The sequence below is a fragment of the Taudactylus pleione genome, unplaced genomic scaffold (assembly GCF_031769625.1).
Source record: "Taudactylus pleione unplaced genomic scaffold, aTauple2 ptg000037l, whole genome shotgun sequence".
NCBI classification, from domain to species: domain Eukaryota; kingdom Metazoa; phylum Chordata; class Amphibia; order Anura; family Myobatrachidae; genus Taudactylus; species Taudactylus pleione.
Window position 1 is genome coordinate 14264511 of NW_028284439.1, and position 17511 is coordinate 14282021.

Here is a 17511-nt window from a genome sequence, read left to right on the forward strand (position 1 = left end):
TCTCCTCTCCCCAGTTTCCCATTATTCTGGGAATTCCTTGGTTAGCTATGAATAATCCAACCATCAACTGGGAAGCAAAGACAGTTTCATTCTCTCAGGAGATTGGTGTCTCTGAGGCTAAAGCCAAATGCTCTCATATAGAGGAGAGCTAAAGTTTGATTCCCTGCCATCATTGGAACAATTACCTCCACAATATCAAGAGTTTGGTGATAGTTGTGTTAAAAGGAATGCTGACAAACTACCACCTCATAGACCATATGATTGTCCAGTGAATTTGTTACCTGGGGCCACCATACTTTTTGGACGAATTTACCCATTAGCTGAACCTGAAATGAAGGTCCTTAAAGAATATCTAAATGAAAATACTACAAAAGGTTTTATTCGTCCTTCAAAAATCACCAGCAGGAGCGCCTTTTTTCTTTGTAAAGAGAAGGATGGTTCATTAAAACCATGCATTGATTATAGGGAACTGAAAAAAATTACAAATAAAAATCGTTCTCCTCTCCCCCTCATCTCAGAATTGTTGGAGAGGCTTTGAACAGCTAAAATTTTCACTAAATTAGATCTACAAGGGGCACATAACTTAATATGCATAAGACCTGGCAATGAATGGTAGACTGCATTTCATACCAAATATAGACATTATGAAAATCTGGTAATGCCTTTTGGGCTATGTAATGCTCCTGCAACATTCCAACTTTTTATAAATTATGTTTTTAGGGATCTAATTGATCAGTTCATTGTCATATATCTTGATGACATTAAGCTGGAGAAGTGTGATTTCATCAAACTCAGGTTTAGTTTTTAGGTTGCATCATAGATCCTGGCAAGATTCAGTCTATTGTAGTTTGGCCAACTCCAAGAAATATTAAAGAGGTTCAAAGGTGTATAGGTTTTGATCTTAACCAAGTTGGCCAGTGTTATCTCAGTGGACTCCATCTTGGATCCTGTTTCCTGTTTGGTCCTATAAATAAGCATTTCCTGATTTAAACCATGCTTGAGTATTCTGCTTGCTCAGCTACTGTTACTTGTTCCTGCATACTTGATTTACCTGTGATTACCTCCTGGTGTACCAACATTAGCATACATCTGACTACCTGCTTGGATACTGACCGCATCTACATCTACTGGTTTAGCACCTGAATATCCAGCTGCTTATATACCTTCTGTTGGCTACTGGACTTCAGGTACGTTACCAGGGACGTGACACATACTCACCTCAATCGTGGGCTATTAAATGTAGCCAGGCTGACTATTACACCATACCCAAAAGACCTTAAGCTTAATAGACAGCAGCCAAGACAACATGAGGCAGTGTCTTGAACTAAACATTGAAAATAAATAAGCCTAGGTTTGGTAAATTCTATATTACACATTGTACTAGCTGCATGCAGGATTATTTTTTCTGTATTATCTAGATTCATTGTTATGCAATAAAACAGATTACCTAAAAGAAATTAGAAAAGAATTTAAAAACAACACTGAGTATCAAGAATTACTAGATAACCCCAACTCAAAATTCTACAAGGAACTCTTAACTCATTTCAAAAGAGGGCTTAATAAAGGAATATTTAGTATAAATAGATTTCAGTTAATTGTAGTTCAACATGGTAGAGTGCCACTTGTTAACCATCTCATAAAAATCCATAAAAACTAAGCTCAAAATATATTGATCCAACCATTTTATATTAAAGAAATGACACAGATGCTACATACAGTACACTAAGAATAAATGTGAAAGCCATTACATATTACCAATCGGCAATGTAGAACCCTTAGACACTTATTGCTTAGACACTTGCATCGATCATCAACAAAATAGCTTCAAACCTTTCTTAAGCAAAGACATCCACTTCAACACAATAAAAATAGACTTTTTCATCCATGGCTTCTGGTTCATGACATTATAGCCAAGGAAAAGGTATTACCATGGTAATTGTACAAAGCAAAACTAACCTCTTCATGAACTTGTGGGAGAAGTAGCACACTTGGAGCAATCACGAGTTTAGTTCTAAGGCATTGCAATTTTGATTGATTCAACTATACTGATGTGGCATGCATGCTAGGATTAATCAAATCTAAATCTAAAGAATTGAAACCTGGAAATCCCTACCAAATTCAAGCAAAAAATTTAATTCCATGACTTGGCAATCTTGGATACACATAATACACTAAGGAGTCTATGTACTAACAACCCCACTACGTACAAAGGGGAGCTTGCAGGCACAGCGGTTGCAGTAACCACTGTCCCTGTGAGTTATATCTGCGCATTTAGTAGAAGTTGTGAAAGACTTTTCCTGTGGAAACTGACACTGCGCACGCCCACAGTGTCAGCTTCTGGAGCTGGCCGGAGGCTGTGGGAGAGTGATCGAAAGATCTCTCTCCTGCCTCTGGAGCCTCCAATAACCTAAAGCAATTTACACCATCTGAAGATGGTGTAAACTACTGGGGCCAAACTCAGAAAAGTTTTGCAGTTTGGTACATAGAGGTCAGATCATAGTCCCCGCTTGATAATAATGGGGCCTGCGTTCTGCAGTGCTAATTAACACTTTGCCGTAGAATTCTGTGAAATCTCCTGCATTGTGCCATTAGTACATAGGTATAGCACATAACATGATGTAGAAACTGCAGTTTTCACATTATTTTATGTGATATATAGGCCCCTAAGGAAGATAGCATGAAATAAACAATTTCACTGTGCTAGCTATAATTTGGCCACCAGGATTAATGAAATACAACACAGGAAGTTGCACCAAGCATTTGACAAAGTTAAATTTATATAGTTTCCTGTTTACTTACAGGGGCGTAACTACAGTGGATGTAGGGGGTACCATGGCTATGGGTACTGTAATCCTCCAAGACCCGCCTTTCCTGCATTCACCTGAGCTTGCTCTGCAGCCCAAATGACCCCCGAGGCCAGTACCTACCACCCACAGATACTGCTTTTTTTTCCCATGGGTCAGGGGTTCGGACCTGGTCCTTACATAATGCATATTGTGATCCAGTCTAGCACTGATCCACATCCTGCATGGTGGCTGGCCCCTCCCCACCTTATTGCATGTAGTACAATATGTAATGCACAGGAAACCTCTTCCCTCTTCCCCTCTGACCACCAGTGACACAGTCCCACCAGTGCATTGTGCATCCTGCTAGTGTTTCAGTCCAGTACTCAGGGAGGGAATCACATAGGGGGCACGCATATGTTGTCCCAACACTCTAACAACCATTAGTACCTGTTAGTCATTAAAAGCATGTACTAGTTGGAGGAAATTGCCCATTGTGGTTACTTATTCACACATTACATCCTAACACCTTCACTAAACAGTAGCTTACCTGTTATTTGGCCTAGAGCATTATGAATTCTGGTAAGTGATCTCTCATCAGTAAGTTAAGCAGAGATTGCTGCATGCTGCCGTCTGTCTGTCTCAGCCAAGTGAGCAACCTATAAAGGGGTAGAAATCAAACTAGATCACATACATATGTCCTTTCAATGAGAAGCACCCTTTAATTGTAAGAACAAAGAAGTGATTGTTTTACTTTCATTTATCTGTATTTATTTAGTGACAGCTGCCACACAGTTTAATCTAATGTAGATAATGCAGATAAAGCACATTTACTATAAAATAGAGATGCAATGTATTACAAATCAACAAGGAGCACCATGACTATATAAAGGGATCATCAATGTGTTTGTTTTTTAAGGTATGTGACACAAATGTCAACACCCTGGAGCCAAGTACCACATTGGGCTCTTGTTCCAGATCATCTCCAAGCACTGGCTCATCACGTGATGCCGATGACGTTATCCACTCGGCATTAGAGCCGGGTCGGGCCACCAGTCTGAATGGGGTTGCACCCGGGATGGGCTCGTGAACATAATCACAAGTGCGACCCGGCCTTCAGATGTAAGAGAAAATTCCACAAAAAATTGCTACACAAAAAAAGGTACCTTTTTTACTGAATTAGCTGTTGCCCATGACTTTGCCCATGATGAAATTGCTTCTGCCAACATTTTTTTTATTGAGGTGTTCTAGTTGCTTTGCTTTGCCTAGGGGCCCTATCACGGGAGTTGTCCACAAAACTAGCGGCGCTATACAGACAGGTGGCAGCAGCGCCTTCACTCACCTCTCACAGAAATTCACTGTGTGCCCTGTGCGCAAACTTTTAAGTAGCCTATTATATTCAATTTAACAGAGACCCAAAGAACCTTTCCCCCCACCCCTTACCAGCTGCATTGTGCCACACCGATTTCTTGCATTGATGATGTCAATAAATGTAGTTTTTGTCATTGCTCAGCTTTACCTTGACAGATCTAGTAGTCTGTGCAGTGGTGCAAAGCATTATAGCCACATGAGCATCCCTGCCTTCAGCATCACTAGTTCAACCTCAAAAGTGGGGTGTACACTTGAACTCCAGGGAGGCTGTGTGGTCTATTTACTAAGCAGTGTTAGGAGACAGAATGAAAAGTGATAAGAAATGATAAGGTGCCAGCCAATCAGCTCCCAACTGCCATCTCACAGGCTGTTTGAAAAATGACAGTTGTGAGCTGATTGGCTGGTACCTTATCACAGACTTATCACTTTTCACTCTCTCCTAACACTGCTTAGTAAATAGACCCCTGTGTCTTAGAGGAAACCACTTTGCTGTCAGAAAAAAAGTACTGCCAATGAGAGGAGCTGCATGTATAAGAATTATCAACCAAATGCAGACTAAAGGCCCCCATACATCAGCAATTTGAAAACCACAATTGAACAATTTGAAGATTTATTGCCCGATCTTAGGATTTCCCAATCGAGCAATCTGCGCCCATACACTACAGATCTTTTTCAGTGATTTGCAGATCGATTGCAGCAAACACAGATCTGGCAATCTTGAAAGGCCCATCATTTTGCTAGAAACGGTCTGCAAATCTGCTGATCATGTCCATACACTAGCAATCTACAGCCCCAATCGATCTATGAAATCCAACATGTTGGACAATCTGATTAAACAATTCCAATCACTTTTTGGTTGCAATCTGTGATCTGTGAAGCCCATACATTGCAGATTTGTATACACAATCGATTGCAAATTGCACAATTGCTGCAATCCATCTCAGATGTATGGGGGCCTTAAGGCCCACATGTAGAAGTACAGTACACCTGTTTTATTAGTGTAATGGCCAAGTATAGTTCATGTAATTGTAACTGAGGTAGACCTATATGCAGCAGCTTAGAGGCATATCTGTTGGAGGTGTGGGAGGTCTGGCACAACGTGATGCAAAGATTATGATGATTGGCAGTCTCTTCTAATTGGATGCTTACAGATTAACCTCTACAGTTGATAATAATCAATTCAATAGTGTGGCAGCTATATTATATGAAGTCATGGCCATCTACTCTGATTACATAATTGACATTTACATTCAGAGTTGAACAGGAAAGCGTTTTTAAATGGGAACATAACAAATGTTTTTATGCAACTTAATATCAATTAATTGAATTTCAATTGTATATTTATATTTTATATAGTAAATGCTACATTTGCATTTGTTAATAACACTGTCCAGACACTGTTCTCTCATGTGTACATGATACGTCATTACATTATTATACTGTGTGCAAATAGGGTAATCCAACTTGTACATTTGCTATTAACACTGTCGACCCACATCCCTAAAGCTGCATACACACACAACGATTTTGTTACCAACGATTTTTTGAACGATTTTATGAACGATTAAGTGTAATGAACGATTTTTTGAACTACAAACTATTTTTGCATATTCCTTTAATGAAAATCATTCAGTTGGTCAGTCTGACTGAACTACAAACGTGAACGCGCATGAACTATAATCATTCATCGTTTTAACTCAAAGTGAACGATTTTTTCAATGATTGAACGATAAATGATATCGTTATCGATAATCGTTCAAAATTTTGTGCGTGTGTATGCACCTTAAGGTTTCCCTATGCTACACTTATTGCTCCTGCTGTAAACTGAGCATATTTGTTAGTGGTGTAGAGCTGGATGCATTGTGACATGCAAAATGCATCTGACTGTACATTGAGTATGCATGTAAATACTCATTTTAGTCTGAGAAGCTTTTCCTGCAATCTGGCACAAACACATTTATCTCTACAAGAGTTATACGAATTCTTAAACTATACAAGCTTAAACATTGATTTTGAATTTAAATCATTCATACATTACAGTACTGCACTCCTTTATGAAACCAAGGAACACAGCACCCTCTTCACTATACTCAATTTTACTTTGAGTGAGATAATAGAAAACCCCTAATATTAATAGTTTAGTGATTTATCCAATTTTTTTTATTCACGTTTTAATTGATAAATATTATTTGCCATACTACTTTTAAGTGAGCTGTCAAATGTATGAGTAATGTAGCAAAATTTGTAATGTTATCAAGTATGTTACATAACCTGTAGCACAAGGGGCACCACAAGGGGTCAGCAGCATCGTACAAAGTACATACAAAAGTAAAGTGCAAACAACATGACATAAAGTGGATACACAAGAACAACAGGACAAATAGTGCATACAAAGTACAGTACAAACATAACAGGACAAAACAATATGTACATGGTAGTCAAAACTCATACACTTCAATGCAAAATGTCAGTGTAATTAGCAACTAGTAACACAGAAACATAGAATTTGCTGGCAGATAAGAACCACTTTGCCCATTTAGTCTGCCCCTTTTCATTTATTCTTTTGGCAACTTCAACCCTATTTGCTCCTTATGTCTCTGTACTGGCTGAACCTTTACCCCAGTTGATGGGAACAGACCAGTTCTGAGCCACTATTTGCTTAAATGAATGCTGAGAAATGATGGTGTTGGCAGGGAAAAAAATACTACAGAAGGAAGGCAGAGAGAGGAGGAAGATACAGAGAAAAATTAGATTACCAGTAGCATTGAGGATGGACTCGAGTAGAGATATGTGATAGGGAAGGCCAGATAGGAGGAGGTTGCAGTAGTCAAGTCAAGAGATTTCCAGTGAATCTTAGTTGCATCCAGGATGAGGAAGGGTCTAATCCTTCAATTTTTGCAAAGGCAGAAGCAGCATGAATGGAAGAGGTTGAAATGTTGAGTTTTAAAGAAAGGGAGGAGTTGAGTATGATTCCTCAGGCAGCAAACTTGTAGATCAGAAGAGAGGGTGTTGTTGTTAACAGAGGGAGGTGAGGTGACTCGGAAAGATGAGAAGTGAAATGGTCTAAAACATAGAAAGTGCTGAGACATCAAAGTGGAAATGACAGAAGGACAGCAGGAGACACAAGAGAAGAGAAACTTGAAGGTCCATATGCAGATTTAGACCCATTGGGGCCCTAAGCAAAACATCTATTTGGGACCCCCCTTTCCGCTAACAAAGCCGACCTGGTCAGTCAGTGTAAGCCAAATCACCCCCCAGTCAGTCAGTGTATGCCAAATCTCTACTATAGATACCACCAAACTCATTCAAATAAGAGCTTGGTACATTTTTCAAACCTTACAGCATTAGAGATGAGTTTATTTATTCACTGCCCTAATATAATTAAAGCATTTCTATTTAGTCACATCAAATACAATTTCCCAGAATGGAAATCTATTTAAATATGTGAATATTACAGTGAAGGATTTTTGTCCACAGTGAATGATGTGCCGAGTTTAACAATGGACCTCCCCGCACCCAGTCAGTAAAGGAATGGGCAGCACACCAAACAAACACCCATCCCACCCCCTGTACCGCACCACACCTACAGCTGGTCAGTAAAGGCGCAGGCATTCCCAGCACACCACACAAACAACATATAAGAAAGAAAGGTAGCGCTGATAGACAAATAAACATCAATTTATTAAAACACAGTGTGCAAAAAGACAATTGAATATTAAAAGATCAGCTTGATTATATATAAAACAATATAGATATTAAAACAATAAATATTAGATGGCTGGTAGTCTGGCACTAACGAATCAATAACCTCCCCGATATGTCAATTGGTATCCCTCTGTTGGCAAATCCCCATTGTATAAAGATCTCAAGTAATTGGAGATATTTTAAATGTCAAAATTCAGTATGCGGAACGGCGCTTAAAAAATTCCACCTTGGTAGTGGGCTAACCGGACAGCACAGCGAGGCTAGTTAGAGAGCCACCGGAGTTGAAGATAATTGAGGGCCATGGTGTAATACTCGTCTGGTCCTGCGACTACCCTCAGCCTTGGTCAGCTTCTTATTCCAACACACAAACACCCAACCCCCAGGATCGCACCACACCCAGTTAGTAAAGGCACAGGTATTCCCAGCACACCACAAAACCCCTATCACCGCCCGACCGCACTGCACCTAGTCAGTAAAGGCACGGCATTCCCAGCACATGGCCATGCCCCCCCACCACTGTACCTGCATCTCCTTCCCTCTCCCACCCACTAAAACCAATGACAGTAGGTGCAACTCACCTTGTATCCACTTTGGGTAGCTTCTATCTCCACGGCTCCTCTCTCATGCAGGCAGCAAAATACAGTGGGAGCAGCACCCGGCTGACAGTCTGCTGGGGCCTGGAAGTGAAAATGCACTCAGGCACTCCTTTAAATAGCCCTGTCACTGGGACCCACTGGGCTCTAAGCGGCCGCTTTGGTACCATAGTGGTAAATCTGCTACTGGGTATGCCTGAGTGTTTATTTGCAAATATAGACAAGTTATTCTAGATATGTAATTTGTCTTGTATTTTCTTATATATAAAGATCCAGACAAATTTGCTGTAATATTTTAATTCACACTTTGTGCTATATTTTTCCAATTAGGCAAACATCAATACAGGGCGGGCTCCAGGCCCATTCCAGCTATGAGGCCGTTGGATGTAGTCAGGAAGCTGGCAGTCGAAATGCCAACCGCCGACTTCCCGACAGTGAAATCCCAGCATGGGACTAATGATAGACGTCTAAATACCGACGTCTATCATAAGCCCCATGCCAAAGTCCCGACGCCTGGCATACTGAATGTAGGTAAGCTGGGCATCGGGAGCTGATAGCCGCGGGGGGGAGGGTTAGGTTTAGGGACTCCTGGAAGGACTTGGGGTTATGCACCCCCCCGGCAGGGTTAGGGTTAGGCTAGGGGAAGGGGGGTTAGCATCAGGCACCATCGGGGGAAGTTAGGTTTAGGCACCCCCCTGGCAGGGTTAGGTTTAGGGTGCAGGGAGGGGGGGTTAAGTTTAGGCACCTCTGGGGAGGTTAGGGTTAGGCACTAGGGGAGAGTTTAGGGTTAAGCACCCCTAAAGGAGGTTTAGGGTTAAGTGGGGAGAGGGGAGGGTTAAGGGTCTTACTCACCTCAGACGGGACCTTCATGTGCTGGTCTTCCGGCATCAGTATTTCATCCACCGGGCTTAGGTCCGGCGGTAATTCATACCGATTCCCCAGCCGCACAGGGGTGCCAAACCATGGTGAGTGCAGTATGGCTGCCATGGCCAGGACTCATGCCTATTGTACTGCATCCTTGTAGTCTGACCTGGGAAGCACTGGGCTCTTTCAAGTGGCTCAGATGCAGCATTGGTCATACGTGACCCTACAAATGGGGACATGGCAAGTGACTTCATAGGTCACGCCACCGCCTGTCATCCCCTTCATACACAGTGAGTGAGTCACTGACACTGAGGCAGGCTGCAGTGCTAAGGGGCTGAGGACGGTGATGAGGGCTGAAGTCACTGAGTGATGGTGCTGAGGGCAGTGATGAGGGCTGAGGTGATGAGGGCTGATGACAGTGATGAGGGACTGAAATGATGAGGAGCTGAGGAAAATGCTGAGGATGGTTATGAGGAGCTGAGAACAACGATGAGGGACTAAGGTGATGAGGGGCTGAGTAAGATGATGAGGGACTAAGGACAATAATGAGAGGCTGAGGACAGTGATGAGGTGCTGAGGGCTGATGGTAGCCTGGACTCTCTGGAGGGAGGCACTCACTGGCCTGGATTTTCTGGAGCGACTGGAGGCACTCACTGGTCTGGAAGCTGGTCTCTTGCAATTAGCCCTGCAGCTGTCTGTAGCAGCCCAGCAGTTAAGGTCACTCTGATTTATGGGGGGGGAGAAGGGTCAATGTAAATTAATCAATGTTTGTTTTATTTATTTTGTGGCTGTGCGGGCAGTGAATCAAATGGTATATTGTTTTGTTTTTTTAATCCTGTGGGGGCAATCATTGAATTAATGTGTTTGATTTTTATTCCTATGGGGGCAATTAATTAATGATTAAATGTGGGGTTTTTTTCTGTGGGGGCAATTTTTAAATCAATGTGTTTTAATTTTTTCCCTGTGGGGGCCAATGTGTGTGTATTCTTACTGTTGGGGCCAATGTGTTTGCTTTTCTTCCTGTTAGGGTCATTGTGTGTGGCTTTTTTCCTGTCTGGGACAATTTGTTCTTTTTTTTTTTCTCCAATGTGCATGGTTTTTCCCCTATAGGTTCAATGTGTGTTTTTTCCCATATGGAGAAAAAATTGTGTATTTTTTTTTTAATGTGGGGACCAATGTTTGCTTGTGTGGTTTTTTTTTTTTTTTTTCTTCTGTGGCCAATGTGTGTGTGTTTTTTTTGTTTTGTTTTTTCCCTGTGGGAGCTTGACAACTTTGTATTTCTTTGTTTCTTTTCTGTGGTATAATTTATTTGATTAAAAACTAGGTAATATTTTTTGTTAATAAAAGTATTAATTATCAATATAGTTGGATTGGGGGTTGGGCAGTCCAAGTTTTCTCGCATCAGGTGCTAGAAGACCTGAGGTCAACCCTGCATTGATTACACAACATGTAAAACAAATACAACATTACAGGATTGTTAATTTCTCTTCACGACATTGTAAAAAAACTGAGCTAAATTCTTTATCAGAATGAGAAAAGTGGCATGCCTCCAAAACAAAAAGTATAGTTTTATAAAAATACAAAAAAATCTATCCTGTATATTTAATTAGCTAGATTAATATCTCTCAGCTCTATATTAATCAATTGTATACTTAATATCACTTTTAGTATTTTGTTCTGTTAAAGTGATCATAAACAGTGCATGTTTTTGATTAAAGGGAGATCAAGAATTTAGTATTCTGCTTGTAATTTGCTAATTGAACTACTTCTGGCATAATCAACGGCTGCAGCATTATCATGTGGTCTCCATTATTATAAGCACACATCTGTAATAGTATAACAGCCAGAAAAGTTGATCAGAAACTTTCTGTTTAATTATATTACTTAGTCAGTTAATGAGTCATCTTCATTGAGCCATCTGCTGGTTTCCTTAATTTAGCTTTAATCTATAATGATAATATTGGTTACTTGTGGCTGCATAGTGACAATTACTGCAAACAATACTTTAAATTAAGAGAGTAAGTAATGTATGTATGCATAATCTTTGGTCTTGATTGGTATAACATCATTTTTATTTGCAGTATAAAAGAAAAACTGTAATTCTTATATTTAGTATGTATGGAAAGGCTTAATAAGCCATCTCTTTTCAGGATTTGTTTGGCTGTGTTCATTTATTTATCTGCAGTGTTTTTAAGATACACAGTATAGAAATCAGTATGTCATATTTACCAACATTCTGGCAGCCCCGTCAGGGAGGGGGCTGTCAGGTTGGTGCAGCAGGGGGTGTGGAAGCGGCTTAAGAGGGCGGTGTGGGGGCGTGCTGGCATGAATGCATCATGATGGCCTCATCCCCTGCTTTATAATGCCGATATTACCAGCTAGTGTCAGAGCCAGATTTAACACACATATATGAATTAGCCCCACTTGCACAGATCTCCCCCCTCACACAGATCCCCCACACAGATTCCCTGTAGCACAGATCCCCTTACATATATCTCCCACTAGCACAGAAGGTCCCTCTAGCACAAACACATACACAATATGCCTGAGTACCTCCTGGTCACCTGATTGTCAGAGGTGTCCAACAGACCTCAAGGCACACTCCCTCACAGTGAGGCAGGCCTCCATTAGCTCTTTTTCTCTATATTTTATTGGCTGCATCATGGCCCAGCCCTCAGCTCCAGGCAGTGTCTGAGCTATCAGTGGTGAGGCTGAGCTCTTACTGCCTCATCTATCATCTCTTCCTGTATTTCCAAGGAGTGCTGAATTTTGTAGAGTTTTGCCTATAAAAACAATCAGAATAATACAAAGAAGATAATTTAAAGTTATAAATATAATCTTTGTGTGATTCTAATCATTTTTATAGTGAAAACTCTGCAGTCTGATAGGGAGTATGACAGGGGAGGCTCTGCCTCTCCTGCCTTCAGTGACTGCACATCCCTGCTTTATATATACAAAGGCACTTTCTAAGGTTGGAATAATAATCCAAAAAGAAACAAAGATTTCAAGAGATATTATTGAAGGGTTTGTGTCAAAACTTAAAGTCAAGTAAAATCATCCATGGCATTTATCTATACACTTCAGTAAATACTATATAAAACCAAAGAAAATATAATTTAGAAATTGTGTGATTTTTACATTTCATTTACTTTTTACTAGAGATGTGCGCCAACCCTCCTGTTTTGGTTTTGGATCTGTATCTCCCCTGGTTTTGGATTTTTTTACCTTGGTGTTTTGGCTTTGGATCTGGATTTTTTTTTCTTAAAAAAATAAAAAAACAGCTAAAATCACATAAAATTTGCCTTTTTTTTGTTCCTATAGTATTAATAACCTCAATAACATTTATTTCCACTCATTTCCAGTCACTCTTGGTTACCTCACAGCTCACAATATTGATTTTATTTTCATCTAGTTAAAGGGCCAAAAAGTTGCATCCAGCTTGCTGGCTCAAAACTGATTGATATAATTATTAATAGAGTTGAGGACTGTGCATAGATGATGGTTGGAATACCCTTGAGGATTGAAGGCATGGGCCTTCATAGAGGACAAGGAAGTTGACGGCCTTGCATTATCATGATGACTGCTGGCGTCAGCTACAACATGTGGTTCTTGGCCTTGCTTTCCTGTCATGTAACAGCCCTCCATATTTTCTGCAGTCTTGAAGCAGTGTCACAAGCACCAATAGTGTAACCAAGGTGCGGTTACAAAATTCACACACGTGCAGTTGCACAGAAAAAAAATATACACTATTTTTTTTTTCGGGTCCAGAACTTGGGGCCAGAGCACAGATTGGTGACGAATGGAGTCGGGCAGCACTAAGTTGCGTTGCTGTATCTTGTGTGGCTAAGCCTAACACGCACACACACACACAGAAAATAAATAGACAAAAGACACTATTTTTTTTTTAGGAGGGGGTTTTCGGGTCCAGGGACTTGGGCCCAGAGCACAGATTGATGACGACTGGAGTCGGGCAGCACTAGGTTGCGTTGCCGACTTGCTAGATCTTGTGCGGCTAAGCCTAACACGCACAGACACACAGACAATTATTAGAAAAAAAGACAATTGATTTTTTATTTTTTTTCAGCTCCAGAACTTGGGCCCAGAGTACAGATTGATCACACCTGGAGTTGGGCATCACTAGGTTGCGGTGCTGGCTGGATCTTGTACGGCACTGCGGTTAAGCCTAACACGCATGCACACACAGAAAAATATAATAGACACTTTGATTGATTTTTTATATATATATATATATAATTTTTTTTTTTTTTTAGTCCAGAACTTGGGCCCAGATGGACACAGCACCAGCCCAGATGTTTCTACAGTTCTGCACCAGCCCAGATGGATCAGCAACAGCCCAGATGGACACAGCAGACAGCACAGTGACAGCTGTCACAGGCACCAGCCCAGAATGGATCAGCAGTCACCAGCCCAGGACACAGCAGACAGCACCAGCATCTCTCCCAGCCCTATACTACCCACCCTCCCTGGTCAGTCTCCACAGCCAGAGTGAAATGGCATCCGTCGCGTGGCCCCTTATATACTACATTGATCATAGATACGAAAGCTTGCGAACCGCGAGATTTCGTCTCTATGGTTTTGCCTCCATTTGAGAGATCCGAGTAAGGTGGAATCATCTGAGCCTGCTTGGATCTGACTTGGTCCTGCTAAATTCGGGTGGGTTCTGATCTCTGGAAACCGAACCTGCTCATCTCTACTTTTTACATCCATTAAAACCATGGACATGCAGTCAGGATAGGCAGCGCATCCCCTGTCATACTCCTGATATTTGATCTAAAAATGATTAGTATAATACAAAGAAGAAATTTATAACTAATAAACTTCTTTGTTTATTGTAATCCGTTTTATAGTTAACACTCACCAGCTTTGTGGAGGTCCCTGGGACTGCAGGGAGACGTGAGATGAGGCAGCAACAGCTCAGCCTTCTGTTTCTGCATAGTCAGATGCTGCTTGCAGAGCTGGGCGTGGGGCCACACCACAGGCAGTAAGCTGCACAGAAAGAGAGCTAATAGAGGCATGCCTCTGAGTTTTGAGTGCTGATGGACACCTTGGATGTGTCATGTGACCAGGAAGTGCACTGCAGTCAGCAGCAGACACAGTGATACAGGTAGGAGAATCAATGGGCACTGAAGCTGAGGAGTATATTTACTAAAGTGACAGTTTTTAGAAGTGGAGATGTTACCCATAGCAACAAATCAGATTCTAGCTATTCTCTTGTAGAAGGTGTTAGTTAAATGTTAAGTAGAATCTGATTGGTTGCTATGGGCAACATCTCCATTTCTAAAAACTCTCACTTTAGTAAATATACCCTTTAGTTTAGTGAGGAGAGTTACAGTGAGTAGGGAGTGAGACAGGTTCCCAGCACTCAGACCCATCTCTATGTGTGCCTCCCCAGCCATTGACCTCACTGCACATCACTGATTAAAACCACTCTTAAAAATGCAATTTCAAGGCTGCCATGTGAAACTTGCTATCAGTTTGTCATAAGACTGTAAGTTGTTTTACAATAATCTAGTGTTTCACTGTGTGCCCATTATGGTTTATAGTGAGGTAGAGTAGAAAAAACCTTAGAGAACCACAAAAGATATAGGGTCTGATACAGACCCTCTCGCAAGTTGCTGCTCGCTCATTCCTGGCCGATGTTAAGCAATTGCGCATGCATATGCATCGTAGTTTGCGTGCGCGAACTAGTCCAAGTGATTGGGAAGCAATCGCTCGCCCAGCAGAGACCGCCCAGCTGAATGAGTAACAGGTCAAGCCATTTGTGGGTGGTAACAGGGCAGGCCACTGGAAACGGGGAAGTGGAGGTGCGAACGGAGGCATGCCTGAGCAACTTAACGCCGTTTCAGAGGCGTTCATAATTAACAGGCAGCGCCATAGTAGACGTCACCTGGTTGAATTATACACTGAAGTGCTTGCGGTAGGGTACAGTCAACCGCAAGCGCTGAGGTCAGTTCCGATGGAACCCAATGTACCGATGGTTGTATATACTTCCTGGAGATGACGTTTGCTAGTGGGCGGCTAAAGACAGGCTGGTGGGCGTCTGCATAAACAAAGTGATCGCACGCCAAGACATGGGGCGTGCTTATGCCTTGCCGTGCGATCACCTGCCTTGATGTAACTTTGCTGAATTTGCATACGCTGGGAGCGAGCGGCCGCATCTAGCGAGCATGTCTGAATCAGGCCCATAGTGCAGAAAGGGCAATTTAAGAAGATGATGACATTCATGTACAGTATTTACAGCTAATGTAGTTAATAAAAACCAGGATTATCCTACAGAACCCACATTTTTTTAATTAAAAATGGAGACAATGGGCCTTGACCATCGCGACCATCGGGCTTGTGATGGAGACCCTGCGGTAGGGTCTCGCTGCCACAAGCCCTGGAGTGATTTTGGCTCTATCAGAGCCAAAATCACTCCCACTGACATCACTAGTGATGTCTGTGGGGCCGGCTTGAGACGGTAGGCGTTCCCATGGGAACGCCTCCGACTGGCAGTCATGCCCCCGGCACGCCCACCAAAGGGGGCGTGCTGTCAATCAACATCGACAGCACGCCCCCTTTGGTGCGAGACTCGGAGCGATGGAGAGCCCGTCGCTCTCCGGGTCTCGCGCATGCGCACGACGGAGCTCCCTCCGTCGGGCGCATGCGCAGTGGGGGACATCGACCCGCTTGCGAGCGTACTGCCGCTCACGAGCGGGTATGAATGACCCCCATTGTATCATTAATGCAAGATTTGGAAAATGGCTTCTGCTGTTTAGGGCTTGTAGAAATTCCTAACAGTACACAAATGAGTTTATGGCAAGGTGAGCTATTGTAAAACGAGCCTAAGAACCTGACAAAATACAGTATATGCAGTAAGAACATTCCTTACACAGTTATTTTACAGAGCTAAACAATTGTGAGAAGAAACTTGCAAATTGTTTCTATCTGATTTACTAGCCTGCCAGTGATCCTCATCTCCTTCAAAACATGTTTGTGCAATGTACAGTATACAAATGACTTGACATCTCTCACTTTATACATGCCAATAAAATAGTGATTCTTGATTCACGGTATAATGGATGTAGATTTAACTGCTTTTATACATTGGCAATATTTAATTGTATTTAAAACTGTATGGAATAATGTATCAGACATGGAAAACGGTACTGATTTTAGAAGTCTATTAGGATTTTTGTGGCTCTATATAGTGAAAACCAGCACACCAGGTACTTTTTATATAGGGCGCTGAAATGAACAATGACATCTAGTATTCTCATTTTTTTTATTTCTTTTTTAATCTGAAGGATGTCTTGGCCATTATGGACATCCTAAATATTTAAATATTTGTAATCTTAGCTGCCATATAATTCTCACTCGTGTTTCTGTCCCTTACAGCACATTTCAGCTCTGAAATGCTACAACAAATTTGTACATGTACTTAGCTCAAGAATGCAGGTGCGTATTTTAGGCACTAGGGGGTATATTTACTGGTGTGTTTTTAGAAGTAGAATCTGGTTGCTACAGCATGGGCAACATCTCCATTTCTAAACTCTCACTTTAGTAAATATATCCCTAGGAGTGTCATGTAGGGTTGAGCAAAAGTCAATTGTTTTGTGTGAAAACTGCATTTTTCTGCTGTGCAGGTGAACAAAAATATGTTTGTATCATAATGTTGCATATTTCTGACTTGCATGTCCTTACTCCTGGAGATACACTCCACCTTCATCCTGTGAACCAGCCCCATTCAAGTCAGCAAGGAACTCAGGGGGTGATTTAGCTTGGGATGGAATTGCAAAGCTGCATGCAAGCAGCTTTGCAATTCCATCTTTGCAAACATGCACATGCAGCAGGAAGAGTATGATACCACCTACTGCATTTGTGATCCCAGCACTCGGTCACGATGGTGGACAGCGCCAGGCCGCCAGCCAGCTGAGTAAGCCTCGGCTTACTTAGGCTGGCCAGCAAACTGCACTTCAGGAAGACCGGACAGACACGCCCCTGTTTCCAGGAACACCGCTTCTTAAATGCCTCTGCCTGTCAATCAGGCAGAGGCATAGCAGGGGCTGCATGCGACCACGCAGGACCAGTTCTGCACATTCACAGAAGAGGTCCTATGCACACACAGAATCCCGATAATTGGGAATCTGCGTTCAGCATTGCACTTGCGTGCAATGCTGAATTAGCCCCTCAAT